General features: G+C 44.9%; 1 long non-coding RNA gene across 2 annotated transcripts; it reads right to left on the bottom strand.

The window, feature by feature from the left end:
• Nucleotides 1-936: 936 nt before the first annotated feature.
• On the bottom strand, nt 937-17,942 carry LOC140391434 (uncharacterized). Of its 2 annotated transcripts, none has more exons than XR_011935065.1 (3): nt 17,741-17,942; nt 12,298-12,395; nt 937-1,019 (listed from the first exon to the last, which is right to left on the bottom strand). It is a non-coding gene; the product is annotated as an uncharacterized lncRNA (long non-coding RNA). The 2 variants fall into 2 exon arrangements; XR_011935066.1 differs by lacking the exon at nt 17,741-17,942 and adding an exon at nt 17,611-17,726.
• Nucleotides 17,943-19,019: the final 1,077 nt, after the last annotated feature.

Raw genomic sequence — 19,019 nt, 5'->3', positions numbered from 1 at the left:
TCGGGAAGGGGGCTGGTGTAGCAGGGCACTGGTGACTTGTTTCATGGGATGTATAAAATGAATGGTTTCTTGAATTTTAAGGTGTTCATAATGCTTTTAATTGTTTTTTATGGAAAACAACTCCCGACTGCTGGCAAGTTTTTATGAAGTGTGTAGATTTGCCAGTGGTTTAATTTTTACATTAAATTATGTTTCATGTACACAAGCTATCCACCTTTTTTAAAACTGCTTCAGCTACATCCTCAATTTAGTGCTACTTGTTAATTTGAGAGCATGTCAAATAACAGGCATATGGTAAAGATGACAACCAAATGAGCTAGAATTTGATGATATGGATTGTGAGATGGTTGGAAGGACAAAAAGCACATAGGAGTTTAAAAAGAAGCTCCTCATCCAATGAAGGTGTGAGCAGTGTTCCGCAGGAGTTACTTTTGCATAGAAGAGAAAGCTTGTACTTCTATAACAAGGTTTGACCTCCTGATTTTCCAAAGTGTTTTGCATATTATTTTCTTTTACTTGCTACTGTCAAATCATTTGCACTCATAATTAGCAGAATTGGTGGATAGGTAGCAGATGAGGTTTTGGGTTATCTTTGTTATCTTCTCTTTTATGCCGAGCAGCTCCAGAGAACCTGGTTCTTTGACTGAGTGATATATCCAGCAGGTACTCTGTGCATGTCCAGGCCATTAGCCCTCTGGGCGCATTGGCTAGAATTAGGGTGAGGGAGGAGGAGGGGTTGCCACTCCTCTAATCTGAGAGTAACCCACTGGATGTCTACTCAGCCTTAAGAGTGCATAGCTGTTTTTTTGTTTACTGGGATATATATAATTTAATGTAGAAAACGTTGAAATTGTACATGCCAAAAGGCAGGGAAAAGAAAGAAACTTTAAATAATGTAATAACTTGAGGGAGAAACGGGTTTTGTGAAGACAAACTCCACTTTTATTGAGAATACATATTGCTATGCTTGCACATTTGTCGTCCAGCTTTCTACTGAAGTCTCTCTCCTGGTGCCGCCCCTGTTGATTGACAGGAGAAAGGGTCAATCAATTCAATTACAGCATTTCCTTCCCCTTAAGTTCCTTGTATGTTTACTACAACAACATTTCTGAAAACTAACAAAACAATTGAAATGTCTCTTTTTAAATTCTCTTGTAAATGGAGAATGGAACATTCTCTCTCTCTCTCTCTCTCTCTCTCCTTTTACAATTTTACAGACAGCGTGATGCAGCTCTGCCGAGGGAGGTTCCAGAACGGGAACAATGGGGTCTTAAGCTGCACAAAAAGGTGTGTCACTGGGATTGGGTGGTTCTCGATTCAGTAGCTCATTAGATGTGTCAAGAATAACAGTTGTAGGGTGACCACACTCTTCAGAGGTTGACAGAAAAACATAATCACAGGTTGATCTTTCATGTGTTGCGATGTTTCACTTGCTCAAATGTGATCCACGTGTTTGCGCATTGCTCAGTTCTCAACTTGAACTCAAAATGACAATGGACCAATTTGGTAACTGAGGGGGAATCTGGACAGACAAGGCTTCAAAGTACCTCCAGACAACTTCATGCCGGCTTTAAAAGGCCTGGACAGCTCCTTCAGTGAGACCATTTGACGAAGGATGCCAGGAAGCAATCTTTATGTGCCCAGGTGCCATTCAGGTCTGTGGACCTCTGAAATATTGTACTGGTGAAAGCTGTTCCATTATCAGAGACCATAATATAAGGAAAACCATAAAGGAGTGAAGCAGCTTCCCAATAGTTGCAGCTAAATTGGCCTCTTTATCTCAGACATAAAGCCACTTTGAATGTATGTTGATGAGTAACAGGAACATGGTGCCTAGAAACGGTCCCACATAATCAATATGCAGTCTGACCCAAGGACAGCCATGCCATTCCTATGGGTAAAGAAGAACTGAAGGAGGCTACTTTGGGTGTGGCTGGCAAAGTGAACAGTGTTTAACCATGTTCTCAATGATACTGTCTAACCCTGGCCACCAGACATGAGTATGTGCTGACATATGCATCCTTTACGTGCTTGGGTGTGCACTGTGGACCTCTGCAAAGAGTGACTCCCACCCTAGGAAAGGACCAAGATTCTGGAATCCCACAGCAAGATTCCACCCTGGCAACTCTGCAGCGCGTCTATGCGGGTATTGGTGAAACTTGCTTACACAAAACAACTGACAGTTCTTATTTCTTCAATTGGCAGTAGCCCTTTTCCACCTTGGAGTATTCTCAAAACTTATTCGATGGACCTTTCTGACCCGTACTCCATTTGTTGGGCTAGTACGGCTCTAATGCCATAGGGCGAAGCATCACAAGTCAGCACTAATTCTTAACTGGGTTATAATGTACCATCACACATGATAACTGAAGTAGTTTCTTCGCTGCTGGAAAGGCGTTTTCTTACTGTAGACCTGTCATGTGAGAGTACCTTTAAGAAATGGGTGTTTATCAGTGAAGTCAGAGTGTGGGTGGAGCTGGGCTGTCTGGCAGCTTTTTACTTTTGTTTTAGGCTGTTTGCTGCAGGGTATGTTTTAGTTTCGTTTTCAGTGTTGGAGCTGAAGCCAGACAGAGCAGGTGTACTGATGATCTCTGCCATGAAAAGACTATCTCTTGATCATTTGGTGAATTCAGAATTATAAATGTTCTCAGTAGTGAATGTAAACCTAATGTGCTTCTGTTAAAAGGTGTTTCTTATGTCTTCTGGATGTTGTTTGGGAAGTTATTAAGGATTACTTAGTGTTGTATTCTTTGGGGGATATATTTGAATTGATGGTTGCTAAGATGTTCACTATGTTTTAAAAAGGTTAACTTGAGTTCATAGAATAAACATTGTTTTGCTTTAAAAAGTACTTTTCCATTTCTGCTGTACCACACCTGTAGAGTGGGCCGTGTGCTCCCCATACCACAATCTATCAAACGTGGGTCAGGTGAATTCCATGATACACTTTGGGGTACTCTAAACCCTGGCCCATAACAAACCCCATGACTAGCAGTGGTTCCTCCTCCGCATCAGGTGGAGTGGTGCAAGCACGGTGGACAGATTAGGTAAGAACCAGCTGTAATAATTTTACATCCTGAGGGATGACATAATCTCTGTCACATTACAGGGTGATGGTGCATTTTTAATATCTTGAATCTTGTCTTCAGCAGAAAGCAACCTCTTGGAATCCAATCTGTTGCCCAGGTAGATTACCACCGATACTGGGAATGTACATTTTTTTAGCTTCAAACGCATACTTGCTTCCATAAATCTTTTCAGCATTTCCTCAAGATTGGCTCAATGTTCATAAGACCATAAGACATAGGAGCAGAATTACACCATTCAACCCATCGAGCCTGCTCTGCTATTCAATCATGGCTGATTCCTGCCTTCTCCCCATAACCCCTGATTCCCTTATTAATCAAGAACCTATCTATCTCTATCTTAAAGATACTCAGTGACTTGGCCTCCACAGCTTTCTTTTTTTAAACTTTTTTTCTTTTTTAACATAAATTTAAAGTCCCCAATTTTTTCTATTTAAGGGGCAATTTAGCATGGCCAATCCACCTACTCTGCACATCTTCGGGTTGTGGAGTTGATACCTATACAGACACTGGGAGAATGTGCAAACTCCACATGGACAGTGGCTGGGGTCGAATCCGGGTCCTTGGCGCGAGACAGCAATGCTAACCACTGCGCCACCATGCTGCCCGGCCTCCACAGCCTTTTGCGGCAAAGAGTTCCACAGATCCTCCACGCTCTGGGTGAAGAAATTTCACCTCCTCTCCGTTTTAAAGGATCATCCCTTCAGTCTGAGGCTATGCCCTCAGGTTCTAGTTTTTCCAACTAGTGGAAACATCCTCTCCACGGCCACTCTATCCAGTCCTCTCAGTATCCTGTAAGTTTCAATCAATTCCCCCTCGTACTTCTAAATTCCAACGAGTACAGACCCAGAGTCCACTACCGCTCCTCATATAACATGCTCCTCATATAACAAGCTCTTTATTCCAGGGATCATTCTTGTGAACCTCCTCTGGACCCTTTCCAAGGCAAGCACATCTTCCTTTGGATACGGGGTCCAAAACTGCTCACAATACTCCAAATGATGTGTGACCAGAGCCTTATACAGCCTCATCCCTGCTCTTATATTCCAGCCCTCGCGACATGAATGCTAACATTGCATTTGCCTTCCTAACTGTCGACTGAACCTGCATGATGAGAATTGTGAACTAGGATTCCTAAGTCTCTGTGCTTCTGATTTCCTAAGTTCAACTTTGGTCAGTCCTGTGACTAGAGTGTCATCTAAGTTTATGACCACGCATGGACGTCCCTGCAGGAGATTCCACGGTTTGCTGAAAAATGACATGCGGATGAAACTCCGAAAGGCAACCGGGTGTACTGGTAGGTGTGTGTCATGTTACAGAGTATGCAGCAGCATCATCAGCTTCTGCAGTATCAATTGACTCAATCAGATTTGTTCTCTGTTCTGCTATTGGTTTATTTTATGTTCTGATCAGCCTAGCCAGGTGCCTACTCTTGCGGCAATAATTGCACTCTACCTCTCTAAATCTGTATGTGTCTGCTGCATGATTCTATGGCCAATATGTAACTTGTCAGCTGACTGAGTAGGCTTTATGACTCCTTGTTTGCTAAACAGGCAATTGTGCTGAAAATCTGCTGTGCACTTCGCTCAGCAGCAGGTGCTTCTGCCTAATGTGGTGCAAATCTTTTGTGGCACGTTCCAGAATGCTTTTGAAATCCGTATCTGATGCAGCAAGCAAACGACGCTGTAAGGCATCATTCACTCCACATACAAGTCTGTCCCACAGCATATCATTCAAGGCATTCCCAAACTCTCAGGGTGCAGTGAGCTGGTTTAAGTGCTATAAAGGTAGCAATAGATTCCCCTAAAGCATGATCTCTTGTGTTGAACTTGAAGCGCTGCACATTTACAGATGGTTTTGGTTGAAAACGCAATTTCACAGTTCCATTGTATGACTTAGTACTGGGTACATTCTGGGCACCCATGTTTCCATCCACACATGCCCAACAGGATAGCTCGACATTTATCTTCACATTAGTAATTTAATTTACATTGAAATAGAAATCGAGCCTCGACATACTGACTTCAATTAGCATCATATGAATCAATCTTCCCAAAAAATGGTACGACCAATGAATCTTTTTTGTCTTATATAACTTTTATACTCCATCCCCCTTGCAAAGTCACCATTCTATTTGCCTTCCTAATGGCAGCATGGTAGCATAGTGGTTAGCACAGTTGCTTCACAGCTCCAGGATCCGAGGTTCGATTCCCAGCTTGCGTCACTATGTGGAGTCTGCACATTCTCTCCGTGTGTGCGTGGTGTTGTGGGCCAGGGTTTAGAGAACCCCAAAATGTATCGTGGAGTTCACCTGACCCACAACTTTTAATAGATTGTAGTATGGGGGCACACGGCTCACTCTACAGGTATGGAAAAGTATTTTTTAAAGCAAAACAATGTTTATTCTATGAACTCAAGTTAACCTTTTTAAAACATACAGTGAACATCTTAGCAATCATTAATTCAAATACAACCCCTAAAGACTACAATACTAAGTAATCCTTTAAGCTTTCCTTTTAACATCAAAACACCTTTTACCAGAAGCACATCAGGTTAAAGTCATTACTGTTATTAGTTTTAAATCACCAGGATTGATTTACAGTCTTTTGATTACAAAGAGAGATTAATATACCACCTTGCGGTGACTGCAACTATTCTGCTTGGAAAACGAAACTCAAACACATCCTGCAGCAAACAGCCTAAAACGAAAGTAAAAAGCTGACAGACAGCCCAGCTCCACCCACTCTCTGACATCACTGCAGTAATAAACACCCATTTCTTAAAGGTACTCTCACTACAGATATTTATATACACACCCATTTCTCAAAGGTACTCTCACATGACACCTCCCCTCCCCCCCGCCCCCAAGAAAAATAAAATTAGACCATCAACTTCAAGATGGTTTTATTTTTCACCTTTCCCTATCCTTTAAGAAATGCAGACAGTAAATATACTTTTTCGTTTCAAAAAGCAACACGCAAACAGGTATAATAATATAGTCCATTTTCTTTTCTTATTTCTTCCTCCGACTGAAATCCTCGGATTGACGGTCTCTTTGAACAAGAAGGTCTCTGCACGATCCGTCCATTTCTCTACGACGAGGCATTTCTCTTTAAAGTGAGATACTTTAGTTCAATCTGATCACAGAGTCCCTTGTAATTCTCCAACACCGGAGCATTGGTTATCACAGCTTTCAGGCAGTCAAATGCATGTTGAAGCTCTGCTGTCCACTGAAGTTTTCGACGTTTCCTCAGCAAGTCCATCAGTGGAGCAATCACGCTACAAAACATTTGCACAAATGTTCGATCAAATCCACTCATGCCAAGAACTCGCATTATTTCCCTTCATCTTGAGAGTATTGAAAACTCCTCAATAACTTTTGGTTTCACATCCCGTGTGACCATTCGACCCTCTCCGATTGTATGGCCAAGGAAAGTGACTTGGGCTTTTCCAAATTCATTTTTGGCTAGGTTTACCACCAAACCCGCCTCTTGAAGTCGATCAAATAACAGATGTTTTAAATGTTCTTTCCCTGTCTGGCTGAAAATGACCAGATCATCTATGTATACCGCACTGTTGTGGGAAAAATCAACCACTTCAAGAGTCAGACTTGCTGTGATCAGATAAATACAGTTTTATTGTTACACAAAGCTCCGGGATAAAGCGTATGTACCCCACGGTACAGTAGCCAGTCTTTCTCTCGGTTTGAATGGCAGTCATTAATTTTATACTTTGGGTTCACAATGAACCTGGATACAAAACACTTCTCACCTTGTTATCTTTAAACAGCCACTTCGGGTTCACAATGATCCCAGATACAAAACACTTATCACCTTGTTATCTTTAAACATCTTCTAGATTGTACATCGCTATTTGTAAGCATTTTGCCATTTACACATGGCCACAGTCAAAGAGGTTTATTGTCCCTTTGTTTTAGGAAATGGCCCAAGACATTCATATTAGCATATCATTGTGTACACCTTGGCTGAAGTCAGCTTTATTCAAGTGGTGGCCTGCATTTATGTATTTCTTAATCTTCCTTTGTCCTGGATCTGTTCCTATCTGTCCTACTGGCACCCCGCTGGACTCCAGGCATCAGTTATGTCTGCTTTATTCTCTGTGTCTCCATCTTGTGTGTCAGGCAGCCATCTTCTGTGCCAAGTGCCCTTTTGAACCACTTCCCACTTCAGCACAATTGGGTAATCCTGAAACGACTTTGTTAGTTAATCGTTGAAATGTGGCTGGGGCGTTTTTCATGCCAAATGGCATAACTTGAATTGGTATATATCTGGAGTCACAAAAGCTGAAATCTCCTTCGCCCTTTCAGATAAAGATACCTGCCAGTAAACTTTTAAGTAAATCCAGTTGGGAAATAAAAGCTGATTGTCCCACTTTCTCAGTGCAATCCTCGAAACGTGGGATAGGATAAGAGTCCGTTCTTGTAACTGCATTAACGTTTCTATAGTCCACACACAACTGTTGGGTACCGTCTGGTTTTGGTACCATCACTATGGGTGAGCTCCATTGGCTGCAACCCACTTCAATTATGCCATTTTTAAGCATGCTCTCAATCTCTTTGTTAACCTGTGCCAATTTTAAAGGGTTACGTCGATATGGATGTTGTTTGATTGGAACAGCCTTTCCCACATCTACATAATGTATAGCCATTTTAGTACTTCCTAATTTATTTCCACCAAACTTGCCCATGTGATATCAATAACTCTTTTGGGTCAGTTCGTTTTTCCTCTGGAAGGTAACTCAACAATTTATCCCAATTTTTAAGAACAATCTCTTTTTCCAATTTAATTTGAGGTATGTCAAATTCACAGTCATCTGGATTTGGTTCATCACTTGAGTTAGAATCATTAAAACCTCCTTTTTCCCTCCTTCCCTTTCAAAGTACCTTTTCAGCATACTCACATGACACACTCGGTGAGTTTTCCTTCTATCCGGCATAATTCACCTCATTTAATTTCCTTTCAATTTGATAACGTCCACAAAACCTTGCTTTTAAAGGTTCACCTCCCCCTGGTAACAACACTAAAGCTTTATCTCCACTGGCAAGACCACGGACTTTGGATTTCTTGTCCGCTACCCGTTTCATCACATTTTGTGCAACTTTTAAATATTGTCTAGCCAATTCACCTGCTCTATTTAATTGTTCCCTAAAATTTGACACAATCCATTAATATAATTTCCGATTTCTCATTCACCAATTTTTCCTCAATCAATTTAAGTGGTCCTCTTACCTCATGACCAAAACTTAGTTCAAAAGGACTGAATTTGGTTGACTCATTAGGTGCATCCCTAATTGTAAACAGTACAAATGGAATTCCTTTATCCCAATCCTCTAGATAATCGTGACAATAAGCCCTCAACATTGCCTTTAATGTCTGATGCCACCTTTCTAATGCTCCCTGAGATTCTGGATGGTATGCAGTTGATTTAAATTGTTTTATTCCTAAGCTATCCATAACTTCTTTGAATAACCTTGAGGTAAAATTTGATCCTTGATCCAATTGTATATCTGTGGGTAGTCCATATCTAGTAAAGAATTTCAGTAACTCCTCCACGATCTTTTTAGCTGTAATATTATGTACTGGAGTGGCCTCTGGAAAACAAGTAGACACATCCATTATAGTCAAAAGATATTGATTCGCACTTTTTGTTTTAGGAAGCGGTCCTACGCAATTAGGACCCGTGTAAAAGGTTCCTCAAATGCTGGAATGGGTATTAAGGGCACTAGTTTTATCACTGTTTGAGGTTTCCCTATTACTTGACATGTGTGACATGATTGACAAAATTTAATTACATCTTTATGTAGCCCAGGCCAATAAAAATGTTTCTGGATTTTAGCTTGAGTTTTCCTTATTCCCAAATGACCTCCCACTGGTACCTCATGTGCAACTCACAACACCTCCTTTCTATACCCTACCGCCAATACTACTTGATGAACTTCTGCCCACTTTTCATCCGCCTGCATATGTAAAGGTCTCAATTTTCTCATCAAGGTATCACTTTTACGGTAATAACACTCTGGTATTCATGCAGATTTCTCTTCCGTGTACGCTTTCTGATACATCCGTTTTATTTCTATATCTTTTTGTTGTAACTCCGCAAATTTTCCTGAACTAAAAATATCCGCCTCATCCTCCACCTGTTCTTGTTCTTTTTCAACCATCTGATCAAAAATCGTTTCTGATAATTGCACTTCAACGTCATCTTCACTCTTTGATTTCTCCTCTTGTCTCAACCTGTGACTTTGCGACCTTGTTGCTGCACAATCCTGAAAAATTCCAGGATATTCATCCTTCAACACTTCAGTTGTTTGATTTTCCACTGGCTTATCAACCACAGTCGGCTCACTCCCACCTGCGATCGAGCTATATCATTACCCAAGATAAACTGTATTCCTGGACAAGATATTTTCTCTGTTACTCCTACTACCACTCTTCACTGGACTTTCCAACCTTACCATATATAATTGAACACAACTCCTCTCACCCTGAATTCCACATATTACCACCTTTTCTGGCAACGTTTCCCACACTGCATAACTGCTCATCTCCTACCATCAAACATTGACTAGCTCCCGTATCTCTTAAAATTGTGACTTCTTTACCTGCTCCTCCTGATTCACATGAGTAAACTTTATCCACACAAGTAAATTCTTTAAAGAGAACTGGCACCTTCTTATCAATCACCTCTTGATCAGGCTGTACAATCTTTTACACCACCTTCGCTTCACTTGGGCTTTCCTTTACCACTTTTACAAACCCCACTGTCTTATCCTGTTTTCCCACATCAGCCTTCCCAGTGCTTTTCTTCAACCACCAACTTTACATGTGACTTTACATGGCCTAGTTTACTACAGTGAAAACATTTGAAACTTTTCATTTCTTTTAGTCATTTTTCCACCCTCCTGGATTTATTTTTTAATCTGAGGTACACTCTCCTTAATATCTCTCATCAGATCACCTTTACCTTTACCACTTGAGTATTTCTCATGTCCCCAGTCCCTCGCAGGCTGAAACTGATTTCGGAAATCACTACATCAAGAATTGAATTTTTAAACTCCTCCAAAAGTATAATTTCTCTGAGAACGTCATGAGTTTGGTCTATTTTCAAAGCCCTTATCCACCTCTCAAAATTACTCTGTTATATCCTTTCAAACTCCATGTATGTTTGACCAAATTCTTTCCCTAAATTTCTAAACCTTTGTCTGTAAGCTTCAGGCACTAGTTCATGAGCACCTAAGATGGATTTGTTCACCTCCTCATATGTCTCAGATACCTCCTCCGGTAGTGATGCAAACACTTCACTAGCCCTGCCTACCAGCTTTGTTTGAATCAGTAATACCCACATGTCCTGTGGCCATTTCATTTGTTTAGCTACCTTCTCAAATTAAATGAAAAAGGCTTCTACATCCTTCTCGTCAATCCTTGGCAATGCTTGGCCATATTTAAATAGATTCCCACCAAGCCTTCGACTATGACGCTCTTTCTCACTATCCTCATTACTATCTTCCAACTGTACGTTTCCCTTTACGTCTGCCAATTTTAACTGGCTGTCATGTTTCATGGCCATTTTCGTAAGTTGAAACGCACTCTCTTTATTTTTTTCCCTGATCTGTATCTCCCTTTCTCTTTCTTTTTGTTCTGCTTGGGCTATTCTTTCTGTTTTCCTTTCTTCTTTCTGTTTTCCTTTCTTCTCTCTGTTTTTCCTCTCTCTTTCTCCCTCTTTCTTTTTCCTCTCTCTTTCGTATTCAAGCTGCTTTCATTCTTTCTCATGTTCCATTCGTTTAATTTGCAACTGAATTTTTGCTAATTCCAAAGAGTCAAACTGTATCTCAGGCAACTTTAAATGCTTAGCCACTGCCATAATATTCGCATTTTGTCAGGTAATGTTAACTGCAATGTTTTTGCCAAATCTAACAGTCTGCTTTTAGTTTCGGTCAGTAAGGTACTGCGTGTGATCGTCTCCACCCCCAAAAACTACTGAGCCTCTGAAAGAGCCATTGTCCACAACACACGCCCTACTTAAACTGAAATACCATACCTGAAAAGCACCCACAATATGTTCACCCCTCACTGTCTTTTAGTTCACAAAGCCAATCCAATAGATAGACTTTTATCCCGGACCAGCCCCCAATTTATTATGGGCCAGGGTTTAGAGAACCCCAAAGTGTATCATGGAGTTCACCTGACCCACAACTTTTAATAGATTGTGGTATGGGGAGCACACAGCCCACTCTACAAGTATGGTACAGCAGAAACGGAAAATTATTTTTTAAAGCAAAACAATGTTTATTCTATGAACTCGAGTTAACCTTTTTGAAACAAACAGTGAATATCTTAGCAACCATCAATTCAAAGATAACCCCCAAAGAATACAACACTAAGGAATCCTTTGAGCTGTTCTTTTGACACCCAGAAGACTTAACAAACCTTTTACCAGAAGCACATCGGGTTAAAGTCATTACTGTTATTAGTTTTAAATCACCAGGATCGATTTACAGTCTTTAGATTACAGAGAGAGATTCATACACCTTCTGGCTATGACTGCAGCTATCCAGCTCTGAAAACAAAACTGAAACGCACCCTGCAGCAAACAGCCTAAAACGAAAGTAAATAGCTGACACAGCCCAGCTCCACCCACTCTCTGACATCACTGCACTAATAAACACCCATTTCTTAAAGGTACTCTCACTAGAGATACTTATATACGCACCCATTTCTCAAAGGTACTCTCACATGACAGTGGGTTTCCTCCGGGTGCTGCGGTTTCCTCCCATAGTCCAAATATGTGCAGGTTAGGTGGATTGGCCATGATAAATTGCCCCTAGTGTCCAAAAAGGTTAGGTGGGGTTACTGGGTTAAGGTGATAGGGCTTAAGTAGGGTGCTGTCTCCAAGAGCCGGTGCAGACTTGATGGGCCAAATGGCCTCCTTCAGCACTGTAAATGTTATGATACTTGCTGTAGCTGCTTTTGCGATTCATGTACAAGGATACAGTGAATCGGCTAATGACGTCAAGGGATACGTCATAGAGATGCAGTGGCAAACATTCAACTCACCGATTTTTAATTTCCCTAATACAATTTGATCATAGATCAGGCAGTAATCCAGAGATTATTACCTTTTGTGATTATGATTTTTAATTTAATCCCTACTTGCTCATTCTACATCAGCATAACTTATTTTTTAGTCCTACCTGTATCTTTAGTTCCCACATGGAGAAGACCAACTGGATCCTTATGTTCCCACTCCAAGTGCCTCTCCAGCCTGGAGTAGATGTTCTTAACCCTGACCCTGAGCAGACAACACAGCATTTTAGTGTCTACCCCCTAACCATACTGTTGTCTACTGCAACTACATTTCTTTTAGCATCCCTGACCTGAATGGCCTCCTGTACCACAATGTGGTGGTCAGTTTGATCATCCCCCTTGCAGGCTGCAAAAATATTGAAGCTGTTGGATGTGTGCACGGGCTGAGGCTCCTCCATTGCTACCTTCTGGATCTCCAGAAATTCCTCTTTTACAGTCAAACCCTCCTGTACTGGGCACGGACCAAATCCACAGTTGGGAGGGGAGATCATTTGGGCAGTATAGAATGAGGCACTGCGTAGGGTAAATGGGACATTCTCCTGTGCAAGGATGAGCCTGATACAGTTTAAGGTGTGGTGCACAGGGTGCATATGACTCGGGTGAGAATGAGTGGGTTCTTCCAGGAGATAGCGGATGAGTGTGAGAGGTGTGGGCAGGGGCCAGCGAATCATGCCACATGTTTTGGGGTTGTGAAAAATTGGCAAGATTCTGGGCGAGAGTGTTCGCGGGCGGGAGTGTTTGCGGTCTTAGCCAGGATAGTGGGGGAGGAGGTGGACATGGACCTTTTGGTGGTGATGTTTGGGGATTCAGAGAAGCCGGAGCTCATGGAGAGGAGTAAGGCCGATGTCGTGGCCTTCGCCTGCACGGCGGCGAATGTTGCTGGAGTGGTGGTCGGCATCGGTGTGGTGGTCACCACTGTTGTATATACTGCACTGCATACGAGGGTATTACGGTAAGGCCCCTGTACTATGGGTACGGGGGTAGATCCCTGCCTGCTGGCTCCACCCAGCAGGCGGAGTATAAATGTGTGCTCTCCGAACTGCAGCCATTTCAGCAGCAGCTGTAGGAGGCCACACATCTCTGTGTAATAAAGCCTCAATTACTCTCTACTCTCGTCTCGTCGTAATTGATAGTGCATCAATTTATTACACAGAGATTTTACAAAGATGGATCTCCGCATCAAGCTGGATCGCCCGCAGCTGCATCCTCAAGCAGACAACACCAAAAAGGACTTCGCACATTGGCTAGCTTGCTTTGAAGCATACATCGGATCTGCGACAGACCCAGCCCCAGAAGCACAGAAGCTCCAGATTCTGTACACGCGGCTGAGCTCCGATGTCTTTTCCCTCATCCAGGATGCGACTGCCTACACAGAGTTCATGACGCTACTGAAGGAGAACTACGCTCAGCAGACCAACAAGATCTATGCCAGGCACCTCCAACGTATCGGCGTATGCCCCCAAACACACAGCCCACCCCTCCTGGGCATCGTGGACCCTGCCAACGGCCACCCCATCATGGATCCCATCAGCAACCGCCCCCAGCCAACCCCACGCATGCGCCACGTGGCAGCCAACCAACGCCGGGGGACCCAAGTGCTACTTCTGCGGACAGACAAAACACCCCCGGCAGCGCTGCCCGGCACAGAGCGCGCTCTGCAAGGCCTGAGGCAAGAATGGACATTTCGCTGCAGGGTGCCAGGCTCGCTCAATCACCGTTATTGTCCCTGCACCCCTCGCGTGCGGCCAGTGGGCGCCGCCATCTTCCTCGCCTCAGACCATGTGCGGCCCGTGGGCGCCGCCATCTTGCTTGCCTCACAACCAATGGGCAGAGCTATCTTGCTTGCCCCAGGACACGTGCGGCCCGAGGGCGCTGCCACCTTGCCTGCCTCAGGACACGTGCGGCCCGTGGGCGCCCCCATCTTCCCTGCTTCAGGACCCCTGCCCGTCGGGCACCTCATCGGGCCGCTCATCGCCTGCAACCGTCGACGACAGCCGCGTCTCGCCTCGGTGACGATCGACCAGTCCCGACCGCACAACCTCGCTACCGCGTCGACAAAGGCCGACGGGCATGAGATATCCTGCCTTCTGGACTCCAGGAGCACTGAGTTCTTCATCCACCCCGATACGGTAAGGTGCTGCTCCCTCGTGGTTCACCCCATTAACCAAAGAATCTCCCTGGCCTCCGGATCCCACACCGTGGCAATCCGGAGGTACTGCATCGCCACCCTCCCCATCCAGGGTGTAGAGTTCAGCGGTTTCCGGCTCTACATCCTCCCCAACCTCTGCGCTGCAGTCAGACCATCAATCGGTCCATGCAGCTTGACGCGTACCCCCTGCACGCATATCTGATATGGTCAATCAGATTGCATAGTACCGGGTCTTCTCGACAGTGGACCTGAAATCTGCCTACCACCAGCTCCCCATTCGCAAGGCGGACTATCCCGATCGCATGCGCCCCCTCATGGATCTCCCCCTTCCCCACTGCCCCAAGGCCCTCAAACGATGCCTGGGGTTCTTTTCGTACTACGCCCAGTGGGTCCCTAACTATGCAGACAAGGCCCGCCCACTCATCCACTCCACCGGTTTCCCACTGACGGCCGAGGCTCACCAAGCCTTCAACCGTATCAAGGCCGACATCGCCAAGGCTGAGATGCATGCGGTCAATGAGATGCTCCCCTTCCAAATCGAGAGCGATGCATCAGACGTCGCTATGGCCGCCACCCTCAACCAAGCAGGCAGGCCCGTGGCATTCTTTTCCCGCACCCTCCATGCCTCCGAAATTCAGCACTCCTCCATCGAAAAGGAGGCCCAAGCTATCGTTTAATCTGTGCGGCACTGGAGGCATTACCTGGCCGGCAGGAGATTCACTCTCCTCACAGACCAACGGTCAGTTGCCTTCATGTTTAACACAGCGGGGTAAGATCAAAAATGATAAGATCTTGCGGTGGAGGATCGCGCTCTCCACCTTTAATTACGAGATTTTGTATCACCCCGGTAAGCTCAACGAACCCCTTCGATGCCCTGTCCCGAGGTGCATGTGCCAGCGCACAAGTCGACCGACTCTGGACCCTGCACGACAATCTCTGTCACCCAGGGGTCACCCACTTTTATCACTTCATTAAGGCCTGCAATCTGCCCTACTCCATCGAGGAAGTCAGGGCTGTCACCAGAGACTGCCAGGTCTGCGCGGAGTGTAAACTGCACTTCTACCGGCCAGACCGTGCGCGACTGGTGAAGGCCTCCCGCCCCTTTGAACGCCTCAGCGTGGACTTCAAAGGGCCCCTCCCCTCCACCGACCACAACACGTATTTTCTCAATGTGGTCGACGAATATTCCAGATTCCCCTTCGCCATCCCATGCCCCGATATGACGTCTGCACCGTCATCAAATCCCTCAACACCATCTTCGCTCTGTTCGGTTTCTCCGCCTCCGTCCACAGCGACCGGAGATCCTCATTTATGAGCTGCGTCAGTACCTGCTCAACAGGGGCATTACCTCGAGCAGGACGACCAGTTACAACCCCCGGGGAAACGGGCAGGTGGAGCAGGAGAATGGGACGGTCTGGTAGGCCGTCCAGCTGGCCCTATGGTCCAGAAATCTCCTGGTCTCCCGCTGGCAGGAGGTCCCCCCCGACGCACTTCACTCCATTCGGTGATTCCTGTGCACGGCGACTAATGAAACCCCCCATGAACATCTCTTTGCCTTCCCCAGGAAGTCCACCTACGGGGTTTCACTCCCAACGTGGCTGGCAGCTCCAGGACCAGTTCTCCTCCGCAAGAACGTGGGGCTCCACAAGGCGGACCCGTTGGTTGAGAGGGTACCGCTATTCCACGCAAACCCGCAGTATGCCTACGTAGCGTACCCCGACGGTCACCAAGACACCGTCTCCCTCAGGGACCTGGCACCAGCTGGCACAGACCCCCCCCCCCCCCCCTGCCCCGTCACCACCCTTCCTTCCCCCAGCGCACCCCACCACAGCCCCCGCTCCAGGACAATCCGTCCTCCCCTTGGTCCCACCCGGGGATGAAGAGGATGTCGACACGCCCCCGGAGTCACCGACGACCGAGCCGACGCCTGACCCGCCTCCGGCGCTCTCAATGACGGATCAAGGTGCCCGACCGTCTAAATTTGTAACCTTCTCTGAAATTTTAATTACAATCTGTATGTAATTAGTTTTTCACCACCCCCGCTGGACTCATTTTTAACAGGGGGTGAATGTGGTAGTCACCACTGTTGTATTATATTGTGTCTATACTACACTGATACGAGTGTATTATGGTAAGGCCCCTGTACTACAGGTACGGGAGTAGATCCCTGCCTGCTGGCTCCGCCCAGTAGGCGGACTATAAATGTGTGTGCTCTCCAAACTGCAGCCATTTCGGCAGCAGCTGTAGGAGGCCACACATCTCTGTGTAATAAAGCCTCGATTACTCTCTACTCTCGTCTCATTGTAATTGATAGTGCATCAATCGGCACCAGGGATAGCGACTTGGTTGGGTGACCTGTACGACTTCCTGCGGTTGGTGAAGGTAAAGTATGAGTTAAGGCGCTCTGCAGAGGGTTTTGAGAAAAGGTGGGGGATGTTTGTGACTGTTTTTGGGGAGCTGTTCATCGTGGGGAAGGGAGGGGTTGAAAAAGGGAAAACTCTGTACAGACATATAATTGATATGCTGCATAATTGATTGCTGGGAATGTTTCCCAGGTCTTTATTTGCTGTAACCTGCTTTGATACACGTTTAAAATAAAATCCATTTTTATAAAAAGGATTATATTCATTGGAGTTTAGAAGAGTGAAAGGGGATCTCATAGAAACTTACAAAATTCGACCAGGATTAGACTGGGTAGATTCAGAATGTTTCCCAGGTCTTTATTTGCTGTAACCTGCTTTGATACACGTTTAAAATAAAATCCATTTTTATAAAAAGGATTATATTCATTGGAGTTTAGAAGAGTGAAAGGGGATCTCATAGAAACTTACAAAATTCGACCAGGATTAGACGGGGTAGATTCAGAAACAATGTTCCCGATGGTGTGGGTGTCCAGAACTAGGTGTTATAGTTTGAGGATAAGGGGTAAACCTTTTAGGACTGAGGTGAGGAGAAATTTCTTCACCAGGGCGTGGTGGATCTGTGGGATTCACTGCCTCAAAGTAGTTGAAGCCAAAACATGTAATTTCAAGAAGGACTTAGATATAGCTCTTGGGGCTAAAGGGATCAAGGGATAGGAGGGGAAGGCAGGATCAGGTTATTGAACTTGATGATCGGCCACGATCATAGTAAATGGCAGAGCAGGCTCAAAGAGCCGAATAGCCTCCTCCTGCTACTATTTTCAATGTATGTTTCTATATATCACCCCAGTACCAGTTTAAACTATCCCCGTTAGAGAGGGAAAAAAACTTAAAACTCACCAATTACTTACCTGTACATCTTAATAAAACCTCTCGGCTTTAGCTCTCTGGTCCCACTGTCTCCGGCTCCCCCTCTTGGACCACTCTTTTTGTAAAAGGCTAAACAAGTGCCACCTGTAATGCACAAATTCCCTCACTTACCAAATTCCTGATTCAAGCACTCTGCTGCATTCAGTCTTGGTCTGACACCTGTGCACAACTTACTTTGCCATCTGCTAAACCTACTGAGTTCATACTTGTTCAGATTCCGGTGAAATGAGTCATCCACTGTTGGCTAGGGAGCCCATTCTCACTAGTTACTTTTTAAATTACTCTGCAGGTGCCTCTACAAGACTGAAACTACAACTTGCTGTAACAGTTCAGTTGAATGTTCAATGCAAACATGACTAGATTTCAAAATCCACATATCAAATTCCTGGATTTAAGCAATCTCTCTCATACCTTTTGTGTGACTTTCGAGCTGAAATATATACTGGCGTAGGCAACCACCACAAATACTGATCCAGTACAGTGGGCTAAATGGCCTTCCTAATGCTAAATATATCCATTTGTGTTGAGGCCATGGTGAAGTGGACTTGGGTTAGGTTTAATCATTTGCATTAGGCAACAGAGGCTTGACTTTTCAACTGTTAAATCTCAAAGGAAAGTAAGTAACCTTTACAACTTGCAAGTAAACAAAGGAAGGTTCTGTATGTGATTTTATTTTGCATTAGTGGGTAGTTGGATATAATTTTGCATTTTAAACCCTTTGTTAACTTTTTTCTTTACCTGAGTGAGTTTTAGCAATAAAACTCTTTACATGTTAACTTAAGGAACCTGAATAAAGGACTTATTTCTAGAAGGACAGTTTGGGAGTTTGGAGGAGTTGATGGAGAAGATTTGGATTCCACGGAACTTTGGTTCTGGACTTTGCAAAGAATATTTTCCCGACTTTTCCAGTGCCACCCCTTCCTCGTTATTGGCGGGGTGTTGCTAGTGATGGGGCTGGAAGGGAGAGTCATCTCGGCGATTTATGGGTAGATTTTGGAGGAGGATAGGGTGTCGTTGGAGGGGGTCAAGGCCAGGTGGGAGGAGGAGCTGGAGATGGCGCTGGAGGAAGGGTACTAGTGTGAGGTGCTGCAGAGGGCAAATGCCTCAACCTCATGCACAAGGCTAGGGCTGATGCAGCTAAAGGTGGTGCATTGGGCGCACCTGAAAAAGTAGAGAATGAACCAATTGTTTGAGGGGATGGAGGACGTTTATGAGCGTTGGGAGAGGGATCCGGTCAATCATATTTGGGGTGTCGGATTTGTCAGAGCTGCAGCCGGGAGCGGGGGTGAATGTTTTAGCCTTCGCCTTGCTGATTGCTCACAGGTGGGCCTGTTGGGATAGAGGTCAGCTTCTCCACACTGTGCCTCGGTGTGGCTGGGGGACTTGATGG

Source organism: Scyliorhinus torazame, chromosome 15 (assembly GCF_047496885.1).
Source record: "Scyliorhinus torazame isolate Kashiwa2021f chromosome 15, sScyTor2.1, whole genome shotgun sequence".
NCBI classification, from domain to species: Eukaryota; Metazoa; Chordata; class Chondrichthyes; order Carcharhiniformes; family Scyliorhinidae; genus Scyliorhinus; species Scyliorhinus torazame.
This window is presented reverse-complemented; position numbering and strand designations above follow the sequence as displayed.